Here is a 13,304-nt window from a genome sequence, read left to right on the forward strand (position 1 = left end):
GAAATGAACTCAGTTTCATCTTGTTTTAGAAGATGACATAAACTTTTCTCCAAGTAACAGAATGTGCTAATACATGACTTTAGGTATTGATGTCCTAATTTAAGCATTACTAAATAAAATTAATAAGGGATTAGCATGTCATGAACAGGTAGGATATATGAGTACTAAATTTAAAGGGAATCTTAAAGAGGTTGGCACTTGATATTTTAATTTGTGTAGTTTAGCACATTAACAGATGGAAAATGATATAATCCTTCTAATGGTTGTTCGGGTAGCATTCAATGGCATTTAATATTATAGACTGAGATTCAAAGGCATTTGTTTAACTGAAAGAAAGAAAATATATGTAAATATCATAATATACAGTATACACCATGTTAAATTTGTAAAATTCATAAGATACAATGTGACAGATTGGCTTGTTATGAAAAATTTCACTGGTTTAGACAGCAGGGATAAAAATCTAGAACATAGATAAAAATTAGAAGTGAAATAATGAAGTGATATACATTCAGTGACATGAAACATTAAAAACTTTAATTCTTATCTACTGACTGTGCATGTGTACATACATGTGTAACTGGACATACAAATATGGAAGTCAAAGAACAATTTGTAGAATGCATTTCTCTCTTTCAATCCTGTGTAGCATGGGTTTGTCAAGTTTAACAAGTGTTGAGCATTGTCATGAGCCCAGTAAACCTTTTCTTTTTGAAAGTTTGCTATTTATTTTTATTGAGAGAAGTTCTTTTTTCTTCTTCTTCTTTTTTTTTTTTTTTTTCGGAGCTGGGGACTGAACCCAGGGCCTTGCGCTTGCTAGGCAAGCGCTCTACCACTGAGCTAAATCCCCAACCCCATTGAGAGAAGTTCTTAATGTGTACTAGGACAGCCTTGATCACATGGTCTTCTTGTGTCACCTTTTTATATGAAATATTTTGATCATTTTCTTTCCTCTTCTCCCACTCCTCCAACATACTTAATCCTTTTTACCTACCGAACTCCATGTTCTCTCTGTCTCAACCTCTCTTCCTCTTAAAAAAGACAAATAATAACAACAAAACAGTAAACAAAAGTGAAGCAACCAACCAAAATAAGCACACAAACAATAATGTGTTTTGTGTTATTTTTTATTAGCATACGTGTGTATGTGCATATGCAACATATGTGTGGGCACCCATGGGGGTCAAAAGAGGATACTAGATTCCCTGGGCATAGAGTTACCTGGCACTGAGACCAACTTGACCTGGTTGTAGAAATCTGAACTGGGGTCTTGTAGAAGAGCATCAAGTGTTCTTACCTGCTGAGCTATTTTCATAGCCTGACATTTAATTTTTAATAGAAAATGAAGAAAAATGGTCTTTATGTTCATTGGGTATTCTTGTGTGGGGGCAATTAACTGTTCATGGAAGGTTGATCTTGATGTTTAAGATTTTTAAATGTCTACAATGAGACATAAAAGAGTATGTCTTAATATAAATAAAGTATCTTAAACAAAACAAATAAATACAGTATCCAGAAAAGAAAATATTAATAAATTAGATTACATTAAATTTTCTGTTGGCAAGTTGGTGATTCAGGGAAATATTTTAATGTATTTAACCATAACAGAAATTATATCTTCAACATATTAAGGGCTCCTATGATTAATTTTAAAAGATGGGTAATTGAATACAGTAAAATAGACAAAGAACTTGAATAGGTTGCTTTTCAGAGTGACTAAACTAATGACAAAAGTATATGTAAATAGCCACTAAACACCATTAGTCATCTGGAGGCTAAAACTCAAGACTTACTGAGAGGGGAGCAAGATGAATTAAAGTAAGTAAAACTGAGGTTACTAATTCTTTTTTCCTGGACAGAAGGCTCACACTTTTTTTCAGAATCAAGAAACAGAACACACAAACATCAGGTTTAGCAAAAGATACTGCAAGTGCCATACCGAATTACCCTGTTCACATGCACTGAAAAAGGAGGCAAACCTAGTTTGGGGACCATTTAAAACAAGAAAGTGAATAAATCAGTAAAGAAAAAAACAAAAACTATTGAAAGAATGTGAACTTCATGTTCTATTTTATCTTGGTAAATTTTGTTTCAGTATGTTCACTTTGAAGCTTATCAAGATCTATAGTCACACTTTATACTTTGCAATTTAAACATAAATGTTTAATTTTATTATATCGCTTCTGTTAAAAACAGATAAACTAGAATATTTCTTTTTCTTAACATAATACTTTATACATGAAACAGTTTCTCTTGCATTGCTCATTAACTTGTTTGGGTTTGGTGAGCAGGGATAAACTTATATACAACAAGCTGTCCATGTATGTCAATTTATGTCTGGGTTATGCTTCTCATGACTTGAACGTTTTGTGTTTCATGATTAAAAGAAAAAAATGATTAAAACTTTAAATGCTGGTTGATCCACTCCTTGATGTAGTTTTAACTCCTTTCAAGAAAGCAATTTCAATTGGCCTTTGGAGCCCTTCATCTGTAGCTAGGAGCCTAGGTCCGCTGGGGAAGCTCCCCGGGGGACTGGCTAAATGTTTACACTAGCAGATCCTAAAGATGCCAGGAGCTTCACAGCTTCTATGGTAATGGAACTGATGGCTGTTTCTTTTAGAAAAATCTTTGACTGTGATTATTGTACTCAACAGGTGACAAGGTGCTTCTCTTAAAACCACAGGTAGAAAAGGTAAAAAATGGTGTTTGATCTAAATATTAAAAATATGTGTAGTCACTTCATTTTTTTGTTTCTGATTAGTTTTAGATGTATAATGTGCTCTACATGTCTTAGTTATAGTTTACTGGCTTTAAATTATTGGGTATGGTTAAAAATTTGTAACATTGGTAACAGAAAGTTGGCTTAAAAGTGGACTCATTCTGGACAACCCGTGGCATGAACCAACCCAGGGCAACAATTCTAAATTGGAATAATATTTTAATATAATTCTTATCCTAGAAACCAGACTTATAAAAGAATTTAGGTCAATGTCTTTGTTGAAGAATTAGAGCCCGCACCATCATTCGTTCATATGCAAGAATTGGCAGTCAAACTTTAAAGCATGAGGAATGGACTTGGTGTTTTGGAGAAACTGGTTTTGGGAGAATAGATGGTTTGTCGGAGGTTGAGTTTAGCTTTCCAAAGTTATGGTTGTGCTCTGGTGTTACAAGGGAACCTTAAAGACTGTAGTTAAAGATTGCCAGTGTTAGATTGGCTACAGTTTACAGTTTGATCACACACAGGCTTAAGATTCTAACTCACACATATTTGTAATTAGGAAAAAGTCAAACAGGTGGAGATTGTTACAAGATTTCCGAAAGGTTGATGAGGCTCTGGAACTTATAAGAGCATTACAGCCTGTTTGCTCATTCCAACTTGTATTTCAAGAAATACATGTAGAATTATTATAGATTTAAAATATTGTTTTTATGCTCTTTCTTTACATCCTGATGATTTTGAAAGATTTTCATTTAGTGAGCTTGCTTATAATTTTGGAGAGCCCATGAACTGATACCATTGGAAAGTTTTGCCTTGAGGAATCACTCTTGGCCCTACATTATGTAAAATTCTTTTTGTCACTGCTTCAATACAAGACAATCTTTCAGTGTATATTATTCATTATATAGACATTTTAATTTTACTACAAGCCTTTACTCTTACAACATGCTTTAAATTTTGGGGAGTAACTCCTGCTCCAGAAAAGATTCAATATTTCTTTTCAATATTTGAGACATTAGTCAATTAAGAAAAGAAAAAATTTTCTAAAATTTGTGCCATGTGTGTTGTCACCCCCTTTCTTTTGGTTCAGAATGGGACAAGGGCAGTGTCAAGGGAGGATATTCTCAATTGTCTTACAGATTCTATCCTACCAACCAGTTGCTGGGAACAGGAGCTGCATCAATTGTCCGAGTTCCTGGTGTGATCCCCATACCTCTGGATGAAGACTGACTCCCAGTGGTACTCTACAGGCATAAAAGAGACTTTGGCATTACTGCGACAGTCATTGCTACCTTCGCCATTTCAGCCACCACTGCTGCTGCAGTGGCCGCTGTGGCCATATCTCAATTGGCAGTTGTCATTGGGACTATGGATACGTTGTCTGGAGAAATCGCCATGGCATTGACTGTGCAGAATAACATTAATATTCAGATTCAGTTGGTCATTCGTAATTTCAACCAACAAACTGCTCTCAATTGGACTTTCTCTGGAAAATCCATGTCATATGTTCTACCTTTTAGCATTCTATATGTGTAACCCCTGTTAAGGTCCTTAATAGCAGCAAGGCTGTTGGGGATTTAAATGCTTATCTTGATTGCTGGCTCTTAGCAGCTGCCTCTGGGCTGTTTTGAAGTACCAACAGATCCAGTCTCAGGCTGAAACCAAACAGGTTTGGTTTTCATTGGCTGGGAATAAGTCATCAGCCCAAACTAGGCTCAGTTTGTACAAGTAGTTAGCCAAAGACAGGAAACCTTCTGGGACCATACTTGCCTAAAACAGAAACCTTGAAACTGGCAGGGTTTTCAGAGACAGGAAAGAGTTTTGGAACCCCAGATTGATCCTAAGACAGGCACTACTTAAAAAAAATAAAAGAGGGAGAATTTTTAGGCCCTACCTTGGGGTGTTTCCCTTCCCCCTCACTGAGCCTTTTAGCCTGCTATAGCAAGAAGTTGTTTACACCCTTGGCAACTGCTCTTGGCCCCTGATTTGGGGCTGGGACTTTCCATGGCATCCTTCCTCCCCACTGAGCCTTCCTGCTTGTTGTTGTTAAGAAGTTGTTTATGCCCCTGATTGGGCCCGGAACTTTCCACCACACAGACTTTTACTGTTTTCCTGGTTGGAGATTTTCACCTGCCTTGTTTTTCCACTGTTTTTCCTCAGGTATATAAGGAGATCTCAGTAAAGCCTTGGTGGCACTCTCTGAAAACGGGTGATCTGTGTACGTGTTTTCTTTCAATCCGGCAGACCTATGCCCGATATTCACACACTGGTGGCACAGGTGCCGTCAGTATATCCTTATCTTATTTATGATCTTCTATATGGATGTCTATATACACTGCACCAATGTAAACTATGTGTGACATCACCCTATACTACTGTTGATTTCTTCAGCAAGAGCAAAGATCTATTTAACTTCTCAAGTAACATTCTCTGTTTCTGTTTCTGTCTCTCTCTCATACACACAGAGGGGGAGGGAGGGAGGGGAAAGGAAGAGAGAGAGAGAGAGAGAGAGAGAGAGAGAGAGAGAGAGAGAGAGAGAGAGAATCTATTATTCTACTTTGTTAACATTCGGTGGAAATACCTAACATTTCCTTTATTTTTTAAGAATCCTGGTTCTGAATGTATTTTTGAGCACTACCAACAAGAATTTCAGTCAGATGCAGCAGGATAAAGAGATTCCTTAAGGAGCAATGAGACTAAAAGATATAATTAAACGGGGACAGTATTTTAAAAAGCAGTGATGATGGGAAGTAAACAAGTACGAAGTAACAAAAGAAAACCAATATAACATTGTATAGTTGGCATTTAAAGAACTAATGAAGAAATGTTTGAAGTCATGTGGCAGGAAATTGAGCTCAGATTCTGGAAACAGAAAGACTTAAAGTGAAGCAAGGATACACTGAGTTTCTGAATTTCCTTGCCATCCAAGAAATCAGTACTATCCTCTGGCTCTTCCTTTAAGAGTCAAAATAAGGGACATTAAAAACATTAGCTAAATAAGCAAATTCCAGAGATAGAAGAAAGTAGGTAGGACATTGATGAATAAAAAGTTCCTTTTCAGGAGTCCAGCACTTGAAAGTGGCAGGCAAAGTCACTGAGTGTAGAATGAATTGGGGAAAGAACATCAAAAAAGGTATATGAAAAGGAGAAGCAAATCTAGTGAGAAGATAACCGTGTGTTATTCATCAACAAGAACAACAAATCCCAATGGGAGTTTCTCACAAACTTACTTTAGAAACTGCTATTCTGTTTTTTTTTTAATTATTCTTTAATCTTTTCTATAGTCCAGACCTTATCACACTCCTGTTCCACACCTCATGCCTCCTTCCCCATGCCCCATCTCGGAGGCTATCACAAATTCCCAACTCCTGCCTCACAAGAACTCCCCAGTACAGTGGGGCCTCAAGTCTCTTGAGGGTTAGGTGCGTCTTCTCTCACTGAGTCTAGACCTGACAGTCCTCTGCTCTATATGTGTTGGGGGCCTCATATCAGTTGGTGTATGCTGCTTGGCTGGTGGTTCAGTGAGAGATCTCATGGGTCCAGTCAGTTGATATTGTTGGTCTTCTTATAGGGTCTTCAACTCTTCAGCTTCTTCCAAGATTTTCCCTAATTCAACCACAGGAATCACCAGTGTCTGTCCATTGGATGGGTGTAAATATTTGTGTTTGACTCTTTCACCTTCTTGTTGGGTCTTTCAGAAGGCAGTCATCATAGGTCCTTTTTTGTGAGCATACCATAGCATCAGTAACAGTGTCAGGCCTTGGAGCCTGCCCTTGAGGTGGATCCCATTTGGCCTTGTCGCTGGACCTCCATTTCCTCATGCTTTCCCCCACTTTTATTCCCTGGCAGTTCTTTCAAACAGGAACAATTCTGGATTACAGTTTTTGACTGTGGGATAGTAACCCTAACCCTTCACATGATGCCCTCTCTTTCTACTGGAGGCAGGCTCTACAAGTTCCCTTTCCCCATTGTAGGGCATTTCATCTTTGAGGCATGAGAGTCTCTTACCTTCCAGGTATCTGGTACATTCTTTTTTTTTTTTTCAGAGCTGGGGACCGAACCCAGCGCCTTGCGCTTGCTAGGCAAGCGCTCTACCACTGAGCTAAATCCCCAACCCCTCTCTGGTACATTCTTGAGAGTCCTCCCAACCTCTGATCTACAGAGGTTGCCTGTTTCCATTCTATCTGTTGGCCTTCAGGGCCTTATTCCTGTTCCTCCTCACAATACCTGATCACGTTCCCCTCTTCCTCCCCCTGTTCTCTTTCCCACTCAAGTCCCTCTCTCCCCTCCACCCGGTCCTGAAATTGCTTTCTTCTCCCTCTCCAGTGAGACTGAATTCCTCATGTGGGCCTTTTGACTTGTTAGCCTTGAGTTCTGTGAATTGTAGCCTTGGTATTCTGTACTTTTTGGCTAATATCCACTTATCAGTGCATACATATCATGAATGTCCTTTTGGGTCTGAGTTACCTCACTCAGGATGATATTTTCTAGTTCTATTGGCCTGAAAAAACTCATGATTTCCTCATTCTTAATAGATGAGTAGTATTTTATTGTGTAAATGAACCACATTCTCTCTATCCATTCTTTTTGTTATAGAATATCAGAATTGAGAAACTGCTATTCTTACAGAACTTTCTTCTTTTAACTTTGTGAGACATGATAGAATACACATGGACATCTGCAGAGTGCCAATATTGAAGGTGCTCTAGCAGGCATGTCACTTAGAACTCAACCACTACTATCAAGTAGCTACCCATGTGCTTTCTTCACTTTAGCTGATACTGTAATTATTATTAATGATCTGTAACCAACTAAAAAGCTCATTCTGCCTTTTGATTGCTGAAAAAGTAGGCATTCATGTGAAATCAGCCTAATTTAGTATGTTGAATTTTTTTTCAAGTAGTGGAGAGGTATTTAACACACCCTGTTGGCTTAGTTGTTCCAGAAAGCTATTTTTCCTATGTAAATCTTAGTAGCTCATAGTTGAGGCCAGAATTCTAGACTTGCTTTCATTTCCTTATCTCTAAAATTTATCTACTAGTTGCATCTAAAATTAGGCTTATCTATTAGCATATTCAATAACTGTCATTTCTCTTTTTTTTTATTAACTTGAGTACTTCTTATATACATTTCGAGTGTTATTCCCTTTCCCGGTTTCCAGGCAAACATCCCCCTCCCTCCACCCCTTCTTTATGGGTGTTCCCCTCCCCATCCTCCCCCCATTGCCGCCCTCCCCCCAACAATCTAGTTCACTGGGGGTTCATTCTTAGCGGGACCCAGGGCTTCCCCTTCCACTGGTGCTCTTACTAGGATATTCATTGCTACCTATGAGGTCAGAGTCCAGGGTCAGTCCATGTATAGTCTTTAGGTAGTGGCTTAGTCCCTGGAAGCTCTGGTTGCTTGGCATTGTTGTACATATGGGTTCTCGAACCCCTTCAAGCTCTTCCAGATCTTTCTCGGATTCCTTCAACGGGGTTCCTATTCTCAGTTCAGTGGTTTGCTGCTGGTATTCGCCTCTGTATTTGCTGTATTCTGGCTGTGTCTCTATGGAGCGATCTACATCCGGCTCCTGTCAGCCTGCACTTCTTTGCTTCATCTATCTTGTCTAATTGGATGGCTGTAGATGTATGGGCCACATGTGGGGCAGGCTCTGAATGGGTGTTCCTTCTGTGTCTGTTTTAATCTTTGCCTCTCTATTCCCTGCCAAGGGTATTCTTGTTCCCCTTTTAAAGAAGGAGTGAAGCATTCACATTTTGATCATCCGTCTTGAGTTTCATTTGTTCTAGACATCTAGGGTAATTCAAGCATTTGAGCTAATAGCCACTTATCAATGAGTGCATACCATGTGTGTTTTTCCGTGATTGGGTTACCTCACTCAGGATGATATTTCCAGTTCCAACCATTTGCCTACGAATTTCAAACACATTGTTTTTGATAGCTGAGTAATATTCCATTGTGTAGATGTACCACATTTTCTGTAACCATTCCTCTCTTGAAGGGCATCTGGGTTCTTTCCAGCTTCTGGCTATTATAAATAAGGCTGCGATGAACATAGTGGAGCACGTGTCTTTTTTATATGTTGGGGCATCTTGTGGGTATATGCCCAAGAGAGGTATAGCTGGATCCTCAGGCAGTTCAATGTCCAATTTTCTGAGGAACCTCCAGACTGATTTCCAGAATGGTTGTACCAGTCTGCAATCCCACCAACAATGGAGGAGTGTTCCTCTTTCTCCACATCCTTGCCAGCATCTGCTGTCCCCTGAGTTTTTGATCTTAGCCATTCTCACTAGTGTGAGGTGAAATCTCAGGGTTGTTTTGATTTGCATTTCCCTTATGACTAAAGATGTTGAACATTTCTTTAGGTATTTCTCAGCCATTCAGCATTCCTCAGCTGTGAATTCTTTGTTTAGCTCTGAACCCCATTTTTTTTATTTTTTATTTTTTATTAACTTGAGTATTTCTTATATACATTTCAAGTGTTATTCCCTTTCCCGGTTTCCGGGCAAACATCCCCCTCCCCCCTCCCCTTCCTTATGGGTGTCCCCCTCCCAACCCTCTCCCCATTGCCGCCCTCCCCCCATAGTCTAGTTCACTGGGGGTTCAGTCTTAGCAGGACCCAGGGCTTCCCCTTCCACTGGTGCTCTTACTAGGATATTCATTGCTACCTATGGGGTCAGAGTCCAGGGTCAGTCCATGTATAGTATTTAGGTAGTGGCTTAGTCCCTGGAAGCTCTGGTTGCTTGACATTGTTGTACTTTTGGGGTCTCGAGCCCCTTCAAGCTCTTCCAGTTCTTTCTCTGATTCCTTCAACGGGGGACCTATTCTCAGTTCAGTGGTTTGCTGCTGGCATTCGCCTCTGTATTTGCTGTATTCTGGCTGTGTCTCTCAGGAGCGATCTACATCCGGCTCCTGTCAGTCTGCACTTCTTTGCTTCATCCATCTTGTCCAATTTTGTGGCTGTATATGTATGGGCCACCTGTGGGGCAGGCTCTGCATGGGTGTTCCTTCAGTCTCTGTTTTAATCTTTGCCTCTCCCTTCCCAGCCAAGGGTATTCTTTTTCCTCATTTAAAGAAGGAGTGAAGCATTCACATTTTGATCATCCGTCTTGAGTTTCGTTTTGAACCCCATTTTTAATAGGGTTATTTGTCTCCCTGCGGTCTAACTTCTTGAGTTCTTTGTATATTTTGGATATAAGGCCTCTATCTGTTGTAGGATTGGTAAAGATCTTTTCCCAATCTGTTCGTTGCCGTTTTGTCCTAACCACAGTGTCCTTTGCCTTACAGAAGCTTTGCAGTTTTATGAGATCCCATTTGTCGATTCTTGATCTTAGAGCATAAGCCATTGGTGTTTTGTTCCGAAAAATTTTCTCCAGTGTCCATGTGTTCCAGGGGTCTCCCTAGTTTTTCTTCTACTAGTTTGAGTGTATCTGGTTTGATGTGGAGGTCCTTGATCTACTTGGACTTAAGCTTTGTACAGGGTGATAAGCATGGATCGATCTGCATTCTTCTACATGTTGACCTCCAGTTGAACCAGCACCATTTGCTGAAAATGCTATCCTTTTTCCATTTGATGAAACCAAATGGTTTGGCTCCCTTGTCAAAAATCAAGTGCCCATAGGTGTGTGGGTTCATTTCTCGGTCTTCAATTCTGTTCCATTGGTCTATCTGTCTGTCTCTGTACCAATACCATGCAGTTTTTCTCACTATTGCTCTGTAATACTGCTTGAGTTCAGGGATAGTGATTCCCCCTGAAGTCCTTTTATTGTTGAGGATAGTTTTAGCTATCCTGGGTTTTTTGTTATTCCAGATGAATTTGCAAATTGTTCTGTCTAACTCTTTGAAGAATTGGATTGGTATTTTGATGGAGATTGCATTGAATCTGTAGATCACTTTTGGTAAAATGGCCATTTTTACTATATTAATCCTGCCAATCCATGAGCATGGGAGATCTTTCCATCTTCTGCGGTCTTCTTCAATTTCTTTCTTCAGAGTCTTGAAGTTCTTATTGTACAGATATTTTACTTGCTTGGTTAAAGTCACACCAAGGTACTTTATATTATTTAGGACTATTATGAAGGGTGTTGTTTCCCTAATTTCTTTTTCTGCTTGTTTCTCTTTTGTGTAGAGGAAGGCTACTGATTTATTTGAGTTAATTTTATACCCAGCCACTTTGCTGAAGTTGTTTATCAGCTTTAGTAGTTCTCTGGTGGAACTTTTGGGATCACCTAAATATACTATCATGTCATCTGCAAATAGTGATAATTTGACTTCTTCTTTTCCGATCTGTATCCCCTTGACCTCCTTTTGTTGTCTGATTGCTCTGGCTAGAACTTCAAGAACTATATTGAATAAGTAGGGAGAGAGTGGGCAGCCTTGTCTAGTCCCTGATTTTAGTGGGATTGCTTCAAGTTTCTCTCCATTTAGTTTAATGTTAGCAACTGGTTTGCTGTATATGGCTTTTACTATGTTTAGGTATGGGCCTTGAATTCCTATTCTTTCCAGGACTTTTATCATGAAGGGATGTTGAATTTTGTCAAATGCTTTCTCAGCATCTAATGAAATGATCATGTGGTTCTGTTCTTTCAGTTTGTTTATATAATGAATCACGTTGATGGTTTTCCATATATCAAACAATCCCTGCATGCCTGGGATGAAGCCTACTTGATCATGGTGGATGATTGTTTTGATGTGCTCTTGGATTCGGTTTGCCAGAATTTTATTGAGTATTTTCGCGTCAATATGCATAAGGGAAATTGGTCTGAAGTTCTCTTTCTTTGTTGGGTCTTTGTGTGGTTTAGGTATAAGAGTAATTGTGGCTTCATAGAAGGAATTCGGTAGTGCTCCATCTGTTTCAATTTTGTGGAATAGTTTGGATAGTATTGGTACGAGGTCATCTATGAAGGTCCGATAGAATTCTGCACTAAACCCGTCTGGACCTGGGCTCTTTTTGGTTGGGAGACCTTTAATGACTGCTTCTATTTCACTAGGAGTTATGGGGTTGTTTAACTGGTTTATCTGCTCCTAATTTAACTTCGTTACCTGGTATCTGCCTAAGAAATTGTCCATTTCCTGCAGATTTTCAAGTTTTGTTGAATATAGGCTTTTATAGTAAGATCTGATGATTTTTTGAATTTCCTCTGAATCTGTAGTTATGTCTCCCTTTTCATTTCTGATTTTGTTAATTTGGACACACTCTCTGTGTCCTCTCGTTAGTCTGGCTAAGGGTTTATCTATCTTGTTGATTTTCTCAAAGAACCAACTTTTGGTTCTGTTGATTCTTTCTATGGTCCTTTTTGTTTCTACTTGGTTGATTTCAGCTCTGAGTTTGATTATTTCCTGCCTTCTACTCCTCCTGGGTGTATTTGCTTCTTTTTGTTCTAGAGCTTTTAGGTGTGCTGTCAAGGTGCTGACATATGCTCTTTCCTGTTTCTTTCTGCAGGCACTCAGCGCTATGAGTTTTCCTCTGAGCACAGCTTTCATTGTGTCCCATAAGTTTGGGTATGTTGTACCTTCATTTTCATTAAATTCTAAGAAGTCTTTAATTTCTTTCTTTATTTCTTCCTTGACCAGGTTATCATTGAGTAGAGCATTGTTCAATTTCCACGTATATGTGGGCATTCTTCCCTTATTGTTATTGAAGACCAGTTTTAGGCCGTGGTGGTGTGATAGCATGCATGGGATTATTTCTATCTTTCTGTACCTGTTGAGGCCTGTTTTTTAACCAATTATATGGTCAATTTTGGAGAAAGTGCTATGAGGAGCTGAGAAGAAGGTATATCCTTTTGCTTTAGGATAGAATGTTCTATAAATATCTGTTAAGTCCATTTGGCTCATGACTTCTCTTAGTCTGTCTACGTCTCTGTTTAATTTCTGTTTCCATGATCTGTCCATTGATGAGAGTGGGGTGTTGAAATCTCCTATTATTATTGTGTGAGGTGCAATGTATGTTTTGAGCTTTAGTAAGGTCTCTTAACTACAAAACTCTTATTCACTTACTTTTTAACTGGATATATTTCTTTATTTACATTTCAAATGTTATTCCTTTTCCCAGTTTCTTGTCCGTAAGCCCCTATCCCCTTCCCCATAAGGGTGTTCCCCCTATCCACCCCTCTTACAACCCCCTGACATTCCCCTGCACTGGGGGTCCAACCTTGGCAAGACCAAGGGCTTCCCCTTCCACTGGTGTCCCAAGAAGGCTATTCTCTGCTACATATGCGGTTGGAGCCCTGGGTCAGTCCATGTATTTACAGTCTTTGGGTAGTGGTTTAGTCCCTGGAAGCTCTAGTTGGTTGGCATTGTTGTTCGTATGGGGTTGCAAGCCCCTTCAGTTCTTTCAGTCCTTCCTCTAATTCCTTGAACTGGGGTCCCAATCTCACTTCAGTGGTTTGCTGCTAAGGTTTGCCTCTGTATTCGACACACTCTGGCTGTGTCTCTCAGAAGAGATCTATATCCGGTTCCTGTCAGCATGCACTTCTTAGCTTCATCAATCTTATCTAGCTTTGGTGGCTGCATATATATGGGCCACTGCGGGGTAGGCTCTGAATGGCCATTCCTTCAGTCTCTGCTCTAAACTTTTCCTCCATAT

The sequence above is a fragment of the Rattus norvegicus genome, chromosome 6, assembly GCF_021556685.1.
Source record: "Rattus norvegicus strain SHRSP/BbbUtx chromosome 6, alternate assembly SHRSP_T2T, whole genome shotgun sequence".
Classification (NCBI taxonomy): Eukaryota; Metazoa; Chordata; class Mammalia; order Rodentia; family Muridae; genus Rattus; species Rattus norvegicus.